This window comes from Cucumis sativus, chromosome 7, assembly GCF_000004075.3.
Source record: "Cucumis sativus cultivar 9930 chromosome 7, Cucumber_9930_V3, whole genome shotgun sequence".
In the NCBI taxonomy this organism is placed as follows: domain Eukaryota; kingdom Viridiplantae; phylum Streptophyta; class Magnoliopsida; order Cucurbitales; family Cucurbitaceae; genus Cucumis; species Cucumis sativus.
In genome coordinates this window covers 16,512,606-16,522,119 of record NC_026661.2, presented here as the reverse complement: position 1 = coordinate 16,522,119, position 9,514 = coordinate 16,512,606, and the positions used below count along the sequence as shown (strand labels likewise).

General features: G+C 27.2%; 1 non-coding gene across 1 annotated transcript; it reads left to right on the top strand.

The window, feature by feature from the left end:
- Positions 1 to 8,034: 8,034 nt before the first annotated feature.
- Positions 8,035 to 9,007, top strand: LOC101218959. The gene is made up of 2 exons (XR_004218001.1): positions 8,035 to 8,691; positions 8,825 to 9,007. It is a non-coding gene; the product is annotated as an uncharacterized LOC101218959 (transcript).
- Positions 9,008 to 9,514: the final 507 nt, after the last annotated feature.

The following is a 9,514-nucleotide window of genomic DNA, read 5'->3' as shown; positions in this document are numbered from 1 at the left end:
AGAAGAAATTAGAAGACACAATGACAGAGGAGTAAGGGGAAGAGAAAGAAAGGGACAGAAATTGGGTTACTTTTTTCCAAATCAAAAAAAAAAAAAAGGCATTCCTTTAACTTTTTTTCCCTAATTTTTTTTTTTGGAAAAAGTGAAATTAAAAAAAAAAAAAAAAACACACACACACACACACTCTCACAATGTACACAATGTATATTCCACAATATTCTTTAAATTTATGTTGTTTATGATTCTCATTTTTCACCTTTTAATTTTTGTTCTTTGGATTTTTGTGTATATCATGGCCTCGAGAGTTTTACTAAAATGTCAAGCTAAATCCTGCTTTAGTAAAAATTAGTTTTCAAATGGGAATTAGGGTTTCGCAAATCTCAAACTCAAACAGGATGGAAGGAGTTGTCTTCTTTTCAAATACAATAACTAAAACGGATCTCTTCCTCTCTTTTTCTTTTTTCTATATTTAATTTATAATTTCAGGTATTTGTTTAGATTCATATACTCTCTTTACACTACATTAAATTTTAAATATTAAAAAAATAGTTTAAATATGATATATTAATTACCATTAACCCTAAAAAGATAGTATTTAATTAAAAAAAAACATCCTCTTAAAAATTGAAACAATGGGTACAAATTTGAAACTAGAAGTTGAGAATTTATATTAAAAAGAAAGTATTATTTTGAATAAAATAATTTTATAAAGAGAGAGAGTATTAATTGGGAAGCAGTGTGAGTGGCAGAGAGTAGGGCAGGGAAAACAGGAAAGGATGTGATGAAAAAGTAGTTTTACAAACCCCACCTCTCTTCCTCCTGCTTTCTCCTCTTCTTCTTACCACCAAATTAATTACCCTTCGGTAAATTATAAAATTACTTTCCGAAGAATCCAATTTAAGTTAAAATAAAAAAGTAATATGAGTTAAATTAGAAGAATGAAGAGAGGTAAGTGAAAGGAAAAAAACAGAAAGAGGGGAGGGTGCGGGGTGGGGGTTTCTGACAAAATTGAGACTTGGGGAAGAAGTCAAAATTGGTGTTGCAATTTCTGAGAGGGTATGTCAGTGTGCAGCTCATAACCATACCCTTCCCTCTGCTCTAAACCTTCACTTCTGAAAAACACTTTTCTTTTCTTTTTTTCTTCTTTTTTTTCTTTTTTTCTTTTAATCATTTCTCCTAACATTCAACTCTATTCCACTTCCCAACTTCTAACACCTAAAATTTCCATTTCTAACTTCTAACTTTCAAACGTTTTAACAAAACTTTCTTTTCCCTTCTGTACCACTCCTTTGGAGACACACTTATTTCAAAACTAAATTGAAAACTATTCAGGTAAACATGATTTCTTTCTTTTTGTCCTTGTAATACTTACTAGACGCATCTTTTAAGTGAAAATTGATTGGAAAATCCAATTGTGTTGTTAGGATTCTTCCTTTCTTCATTAGTCGGATCTATTCTAAACAATACTCAAATAAATAATTTTACGATAAACGATAAACTCTACCATTTATTTAGGTTCATTGCTATACTACAAAAATAATGATAAATTGATAACAATTTTATCTTTTTTTTTTTATTATTTGAATTTTGAACGTTAGCAGTTAATTATACATTTTATAAAGACTAGACAAATAAAAAAAAATAAAAAAGTGGAGTTAAAGAAAAAAACAAAAAATTCTTATAGATAGAAAAAATATAATTTAAATGGGTAAGGAAGAATTTTATAAATTTTACTATAATTGATACATGTAAAAAGGAGAGTTGAAAATGTGGTGGAAGAGTAATTAAATATAAATATTATATATATAAATTTCAATCAATTCAATCACTAAATCCTTTTCCATAATTTCAATAAACTTCCATAAATAGCGACTTTCCTTTTAATAAAGTTATGTAATTATTAAAAAAAAAAGTATAAATGTAATGTTATTCTAAAAAGAAAAAAAAAAGGGTATAAATATAAGGTTGTATAGAAAGGGAATTACAAATTGTATAATGATAGTAATATTTGTTTTTGATGAATGTATGTACAATAATTGTTTTGATCATTAATATTATCCAACAAAAATTTGATTTAGATTGGGATCTTAGATTCTTTTTTTATAATCAATTCATTTAGATCTCAATTGTCTTCTAATTGAACTACTCATCAATTATAGTATCTTCCTTTTTTTTTATAGTAATTATTAGTATACTATTTTATTTTAATTATGTTCCATCTCCCATCAATGGTTTTTTTTTCTCTCTTTTCATAGTACATGAAAAAGTGGGTCACATCCCTTACTAGACGGAATTAGCAGTACGTACACGATCAAATTCAAAATCTCAAATTTTTTTAGTGTGTCGAAGTACAGTAAAATAAATTGATTCTATGAATGTTTATGAGTGAAATTTTATAAAAACTTATAGAATTCTCTCCGTGTCTATCATTAATAAATTTTTTATTTTTGTATTTATTTTTTATACTTATGATATTTACAATATTTTTAAAATTTTTTTGAAAGAAATAAATTTTGAGACGATAAAGTAGATCAATACGACAATTTTTTTTCTCTATTTTTACATCTATCGTACAACCAATTGACAAATACGACCATAGATTATTAGTACGTGAATGAGAACAAAAAGATGTAAAATAGGGAGGAAATGAATAGTTAATACAATCTAATCATTTTTTTCTAAAAAAAAAAAGAAGTGGAATTAGTTGGGAGGAATTAATATTTTTATCCATTTTTTTTAACCTTCAAAGATGAAATTTGAAAGCAATGAAAATACGAAAAATTATCGTTTTCAAAATTTACAATTTTTGGATCACTGAATTCAAACTACCTATCAAATAGACTATTAATTTTTAAAACGTAACTTACAAAAACAAGTTAAGTATAAAGACCCAAATCACAAATGTGCAAATTTTCCTACCTGTAACTCGATATTGCTTTTCAATATACTCCTTGTGACTCACCATAGAAAGAATGGTGAAACTATTGACTTTCGTGTCCAAAATATTGTTCGATACGTGTATATATATATATTGTTGACGTTAGTATAATTCTACATTTTAAAAGAAAATAATATCGTCAATAAAAGAATAATCCATGGTTCTAAAATTGTATTAAAAGATATTCATAGCATTGGAATCTGAATGGATCAAAGATACCTTTTTTCTTTATTTTTGAAAGAACAAAAAAGTACCAACAGTTATCAAATGTCAACATACTATAGTCTTTGACAATACAAAAGTAAATCTTTTGAATGTTATTTATTGGAAATTAATTAAAAAAATTCTATACTCAATCACCTTTAATTATAAAACAATATTCAATTATAATTAATTAAACTTGTGGTGGAAGAATTGTTAAAGACATCTCTTTAAATTCAATCAATACAATTGTTAAACCCTTTTCCATTATTTCAACCAACTTTAATAATATCTCATATGAAAGTTCATCCACAAATAGTTGAAAGTGGAATTATATATTATTTAATTTTTTTCCTTTGAAATAATATACAAAATATTTTAGAAAGAAGAAAAAATTAATTCATTTAGCTTTCTTTTTAACATTTATATAACTAATATATCAATTGCTGATTTGGATATTATTTAACTTGTAATTATAACATTTATATTACTAATTTTTAGTAGAATGTGTAATATATTCTTTTTCTAAAATGAAAGTATGAAGTATAATTTAAATTATGTTTGATCTACAATCAAATGATTGTTTGCTTCCATGATAGTATATGTAAAAGGAAAAAAGAAGTGTGTGTGACCATTATTGGGTGGACTAAGGAAGTCTCTTTTTTGGCTTTAATTCTTCTATCATCCCTTCCACTTTGTTCTTAAGTATGATTATTGATTATTTCAACATTCCCTTCATCACATAATTGATTATCATATCTTTGTTTTTACTTTTCTTTTTTATCTACTCTAACTTCATTCTTCCTCCCATCTTTAAACTAATTACAATTTATTCAAACAATTATTTTGATACATCCAAAGATACGTGTGTGAACGCTTCATGCTCAAGGTTTAGATTAAGGATTATCATATCTTTTCACATGCACGATTTGACTATATATGTCATTCTTGCTTGTCTTGAACTATTTCTAAAAATGAAGATACTAATTTTTATATGTAAGAAAAATAGAATTTAGTTATTGAAAAAGTATATTAAAACATATCATCAAATAAACAATCAAAAGTTCTATAAAAATAATCATCTTATTTTTTTAGATTTATAACTATAAGATAAACAATCATTTAACTTTTTTAAAAAATATTTTTATTATCATTACTCTTATTCACTCATTCTTTTTAAGTATCTCCAAGGTAATTTCTTCAATAAGCTTCATAAACATTATTGATTTTGATTGAATGATGAAAAAATAGTTGAAATAAGTAGTGAAACATCAAACAAACTATATATAATAGAAATGAATGCTAACTTAGAAATTATGATATTTTATTTTGAATGATAAGTTATGATACAAAAGTATAGTTCACTCTAGAAGAAAATGAAGCAAAATAGTGTAACTCCACACTTGTATAAGATTTGAGGTTGGCCTTAGTTGTAAGTGAAGAGAGAATGTAGATGTGAAGGAGTATATAATACAAAAAGATTAATAATAAGAAAAAGATAAAGGCATGAATTAGAGTTAAAGAAAAGCTGTTTTATTAGGGACTAACAAAAGGTTAAAAAGAAGAAGAAGAAGACATGAGTGGGCTAAGGGTAGAGAGCATAGTGTTCTGTGCTGTTGTTTAGGGAGAGGGCATCCTTTGATTAAATTAATTACTGAAATTTATATAATATAAAGTAATAAAACCATAGGTTTAATGGGCTCTATAACAACTCTGACATTAATTCTTATACATATATATATAGTATTTATTGGTTGTTCTACAAGTCAACAGTTTTAAGGACACTTTTGGGGAAAAACAAAAGCTGCAATTCTTTTTTTTTTTTTGGTTACAAAACCATTGATTAACCCTTAAATTGTAGGGTCCCCTCCCCTTCCCTTTAACCTCAATTCCTTTAAAAGCTTAATAAGCAAAGCATGCCTATCCCCTATATCATCTATTACTCTTTGTTTTTTTGCCTTAAAATTGTGTGGTTGTCCTTTTCCTTTGGCATTTTTATTCAATCTTTCCTTTTGTTTCAACTCTCGTCCTTGTTCTTTTTATTTTTCTCTTCTCCTTTCCTTCTTCTTCAATTTTGTTTTAAGTTAAATAATGGTGTATTTGGTCTTATCTAGAAAAGTTTAAAACGGTGACGAATCTAGAAATTTTATTGACGGAGCTTTTATTGATTAATAAAAGTAATATGTGAAAAAAATGTAAAGAACGAGACTTGAATTTGAGTGTAGAGAGAGTTAGGAGATAGATTTACCACTAATCTAACTTTTGTGATTAGTATTATTTTAGTTGATGGGAGTTTGAGTCTATGCTAATTTAATAGTGCTTGTAAAACAATTAAAATCTGAATTAGGCATCTAAGAGTGTCAACAACGTTGTCTTTTATTTTCTTGAATTGCTTTAAACAGTAAAAACTATCCACAAACTAATACACTTAACTTTAGAGTTCTTACGATAACAAACTAATACATTTCTTGAATTAGTATTTCTTTGCCGTACATTTATATTACCAAGAACCCTCCCATTTATAATATACTTATCCTAAAATAAAAGTATAGTAGGTTATTATTAAAGAAAATTTTAACTTTTAAAATTATAGAATAGTTTTCTCCTCAATATAATTTAGGATTTTATAATTTAATCTCAATTTTGTTAGGAAATTCAACCAACAAATATTTATTTGATGGATTTGTTATTGTTTTTTTTTTATATAAATATTGTGATCAAAATTTCGAAAATAAAAATTAAATTAAAAGTGAATGCAGCTATTTTTTTTATAAAAAATATAGTATTTCATAGGATAAATTAGAAAGGGTATAATAATAAAATATTAATATAAATTTATAAAATAGAAGAAATGTTCATAAGTTAATTAGCAAATCAATAAACTTCAATTTGTATGGTCAACTTGAATTTGAAAGATATTGTCACATATATTTTGTAATTTTGTAGCAAAAACAGCACATACAATTCTATATATATATATATATATATATATATAATGTTGTAATAAAAATGAAGTTGGAAAGGCTGTTGAAAGCATGATTATTGGTACTGTTCATAGGTCATAATGTGACATTGGACAATCATTTGTTTTGATCAAAGGGTTAAATTAGAGCTTTTATGGAAGCTTTTTTTAGACATACAAATTACTTTTATTGGTTGCCATCAGATCAAAGTTTCAAATATTTCAAACCTTCAAAATAACGTATCTAACTACATACAACTAACACTCTTCTACTAAATTCCTCCCTTCATGATTTGGGCCACAGTGGGCTCAGGCCCATGCCCCATGGGGCCTTCCTTTTGAATTCTGAAAGTGAGTTGTAAATATTTTCACATTTTTAAAACATCAAACACCTTCCTGTATTTCGGGGATGTGAAATATATTTTCTCAATCAAAATAAGTTCCCAATCAATTACTTTACTTTGCTACTTTGGTTTTGGAATATTTTAGTTTATTAACCAAAAAAAAATGAATAGGTGTGTGATCATGAGACTTGTATTTGAAGGGAAATGGATTATTAGATATATATTGTTGTATCAAATTTAGTATGATTAAGCACTTATGTGTTTGGAGGCACCCACATGCCTAACACTCTACACATACACACAACTAAATACCTACAGAGAATAACTAATTCAAACCATGCATGATGAGAACATAAAATAATAAAAATTTATGATCTTTCAAAACTTTACATGTAATGCGTCACCGAATACGGTGAACATGAGAAAAGCATTTTATACATCTATATTTGAGTGACCCGTTCCTTAGCCTCCTCTAGAAAGAAAGATATATAACACACCATTTAACATATTAATAACTTTCAAGAAATCAAATTTGTTTGAGATATATGGATTGCATAAAGGTATGATTGGTTCAAAAAGTTTGTAATAACTTATTTGCATCGGGAAATAATGAACTTCAAACGAGACCTACAAACACGTTTGAATTGAGTTTGTAGTAGGGTATCATATAGTAATAATATATTAATTGAATTTAGGAAAGAAAACAAAAAGAAAGCCAAAATTAATTAAAGGGTTTAAATGAAAAGAGAAAAATGGATATAATTTTGGTTTGGAAGTCTCGTGAAGCCTTCCCATGTCCATCCAATTTCTCTTCACGGGGCCTTTGGTTTTCTCACTCTTTTTCATTTTTTTTTTATTTCATTCCTTTTTTTCCCATTATTTAATACCATTTTAAAAATAAATTAAAATGTTAATTTGACCATAATTTAACTATTAAATATTGTAGAGTTGAATTTATATTTATGTATCTCTAGGACTCAGATCACTCTTTGATGTTACCTAACTTGAAGAAAGCGGAGCCGTGTTTGTATCCTTAGGAGTTAATGAGTGTTATAATTGTTGGGAGAATTACTTTTACTCTTGGCTCTTTGGAGTCTAAAATCTCTAAACCTTTTAGAACGATGAATTATGTGAACTTAATGAAGTTTGAGTTTGGTTGGTCCATGGGCTCCGATCCTAAAGTCCCACTAATTGAATTTGGATCTTAGTTGTTGACTTTTGTTTTAAGTAAAGCCTATTTTTTTTAGGCCAATTGGAGTTGAGGTTAAATAATATTGGACCAAAGATATTGATTCAATCCATCGATCATGACAAAAACATGTGATATCAGGGAACCTATCAATTCTTACGTTGAACTTCAACTTGAGACACATGTTAACTTTTAATTAGTCATGAATTTGATAATTTGTAACTTTGTCAATAATTTAAAAATTGAATCCAAACAACTTTCATTGTTCAAATTATCCTACTTTAAACAATATTTTATTTAACGGGTTTTTGAAAATGAGTGTTATTAATTTTGATATTTCTATTAATACGTCTGTCTTTGTATAATAAAACGAAAAAGAAAATGATATATATTTTCTATCAATATCAAACTTATGTTGATAAAAGATCAAAACAAGAAAGGATTATTTTATAAAATACCCCACCAATAACAACCAATAGCTATATAGGAAAGAAGAAAAGAAATGAAATTGAATAATGGGATGCCCTCAACAAACCACATTCTTCCAAATCCCATTCACGAGAACATAACTTGTGGCTCTTCTTTCTCCTCCTTTCTCTTTCAATAACTCATATATAAATACACACACACATACATGTATATCAAAATCTCCAACCTCTCATATTCACATACAAACACAAACAATAACAAACCAAAGTTTTCGAGCTACACTCACACAATGGAGATGGCTCAAAAGGTGACGGTGATGGTGGTGCTGATACTAGTTGGCTTAGCAGGAATATCGATAGCGATGGAAGTTTGCGGCGTCGACGAGGATGGTCTCACAGCATGCAAGCCGTGGGTAACGAAACCGTGCCCTGCCGAGATGCCACCGGCCGCTTGTTGCAATAAACTCTCCAATGCAGACTTTGATTGCTTTTGCAAATATAAGAACTCAATGTTGCTATCCTCATTTGGGATTGATTCTGACCTTGCTCTTGCCTTGCCAGTCAAGTGCAACATTCCTAACACTCCCACTTGCTCTACTTAAACCTTAAGGAAAATAAATATTTATGAGGTTTGGATTTTCTTTTGTTTTAGTTCTCATTTGAGCTTAGGATTTTTTTGGTCCTGTTTTGTTAAATATTTGGTTGTTATTTATTTTTTAAATTTAGGTTTATATATGTTAGTATTTGTTTTTGTTTGTGCAGTGTGTAGGTGAAAGTACAATGGTGGAGAAGACCATAATGTATTGGGTCTCACTTATCTTAATGTTTAATTGTATTTCTTTTTTCTACTTAAAAGGGAAAAAAAATGTAATTTTCTAATTTGAATTTTATTTCCAAATGTAATAGTAATCCGTAATTTATCCACTTAATGCTTCACTATTCTAATTTTATTTTGTCAAATACAATAATTAATATTTTTCTTTTCAATTTAACTTTTTTAGAATATATTTGTTTAAGTTTAAACCTATTTTTTTTATGTATTCCTTCTCTCATCATCGCTTCAATAAACAATTAAAACATTTCATAAAAAGAATAATAAAATATTTTTCTTCACTTAATTAAGGTATTATTTGGTCCAAATCTGGAATGGATAGAGAAAAACAAAAGGAAAAAGTTTATTATACTTATTAAATTACAAGTGACATAAATGATAAAAATGATAAATATTTTTAATAATAAAATAATTTTTTAGAAACAAAACGGTGGATGAAGGGGACGTTATTATTTGTTGGGCTTATTTGTACCATTTGGGCCCTTGTTTCCTTAGTCATACTTTAACTTTTGGGCCAACTAAAATAATATCCTTTGCAAAAATGGCCTAACCAATTAAAAGTAAAAGAAATAGAAATTGGCAAAAGTCTATCCTACCTCTAAATATATATATATATATAT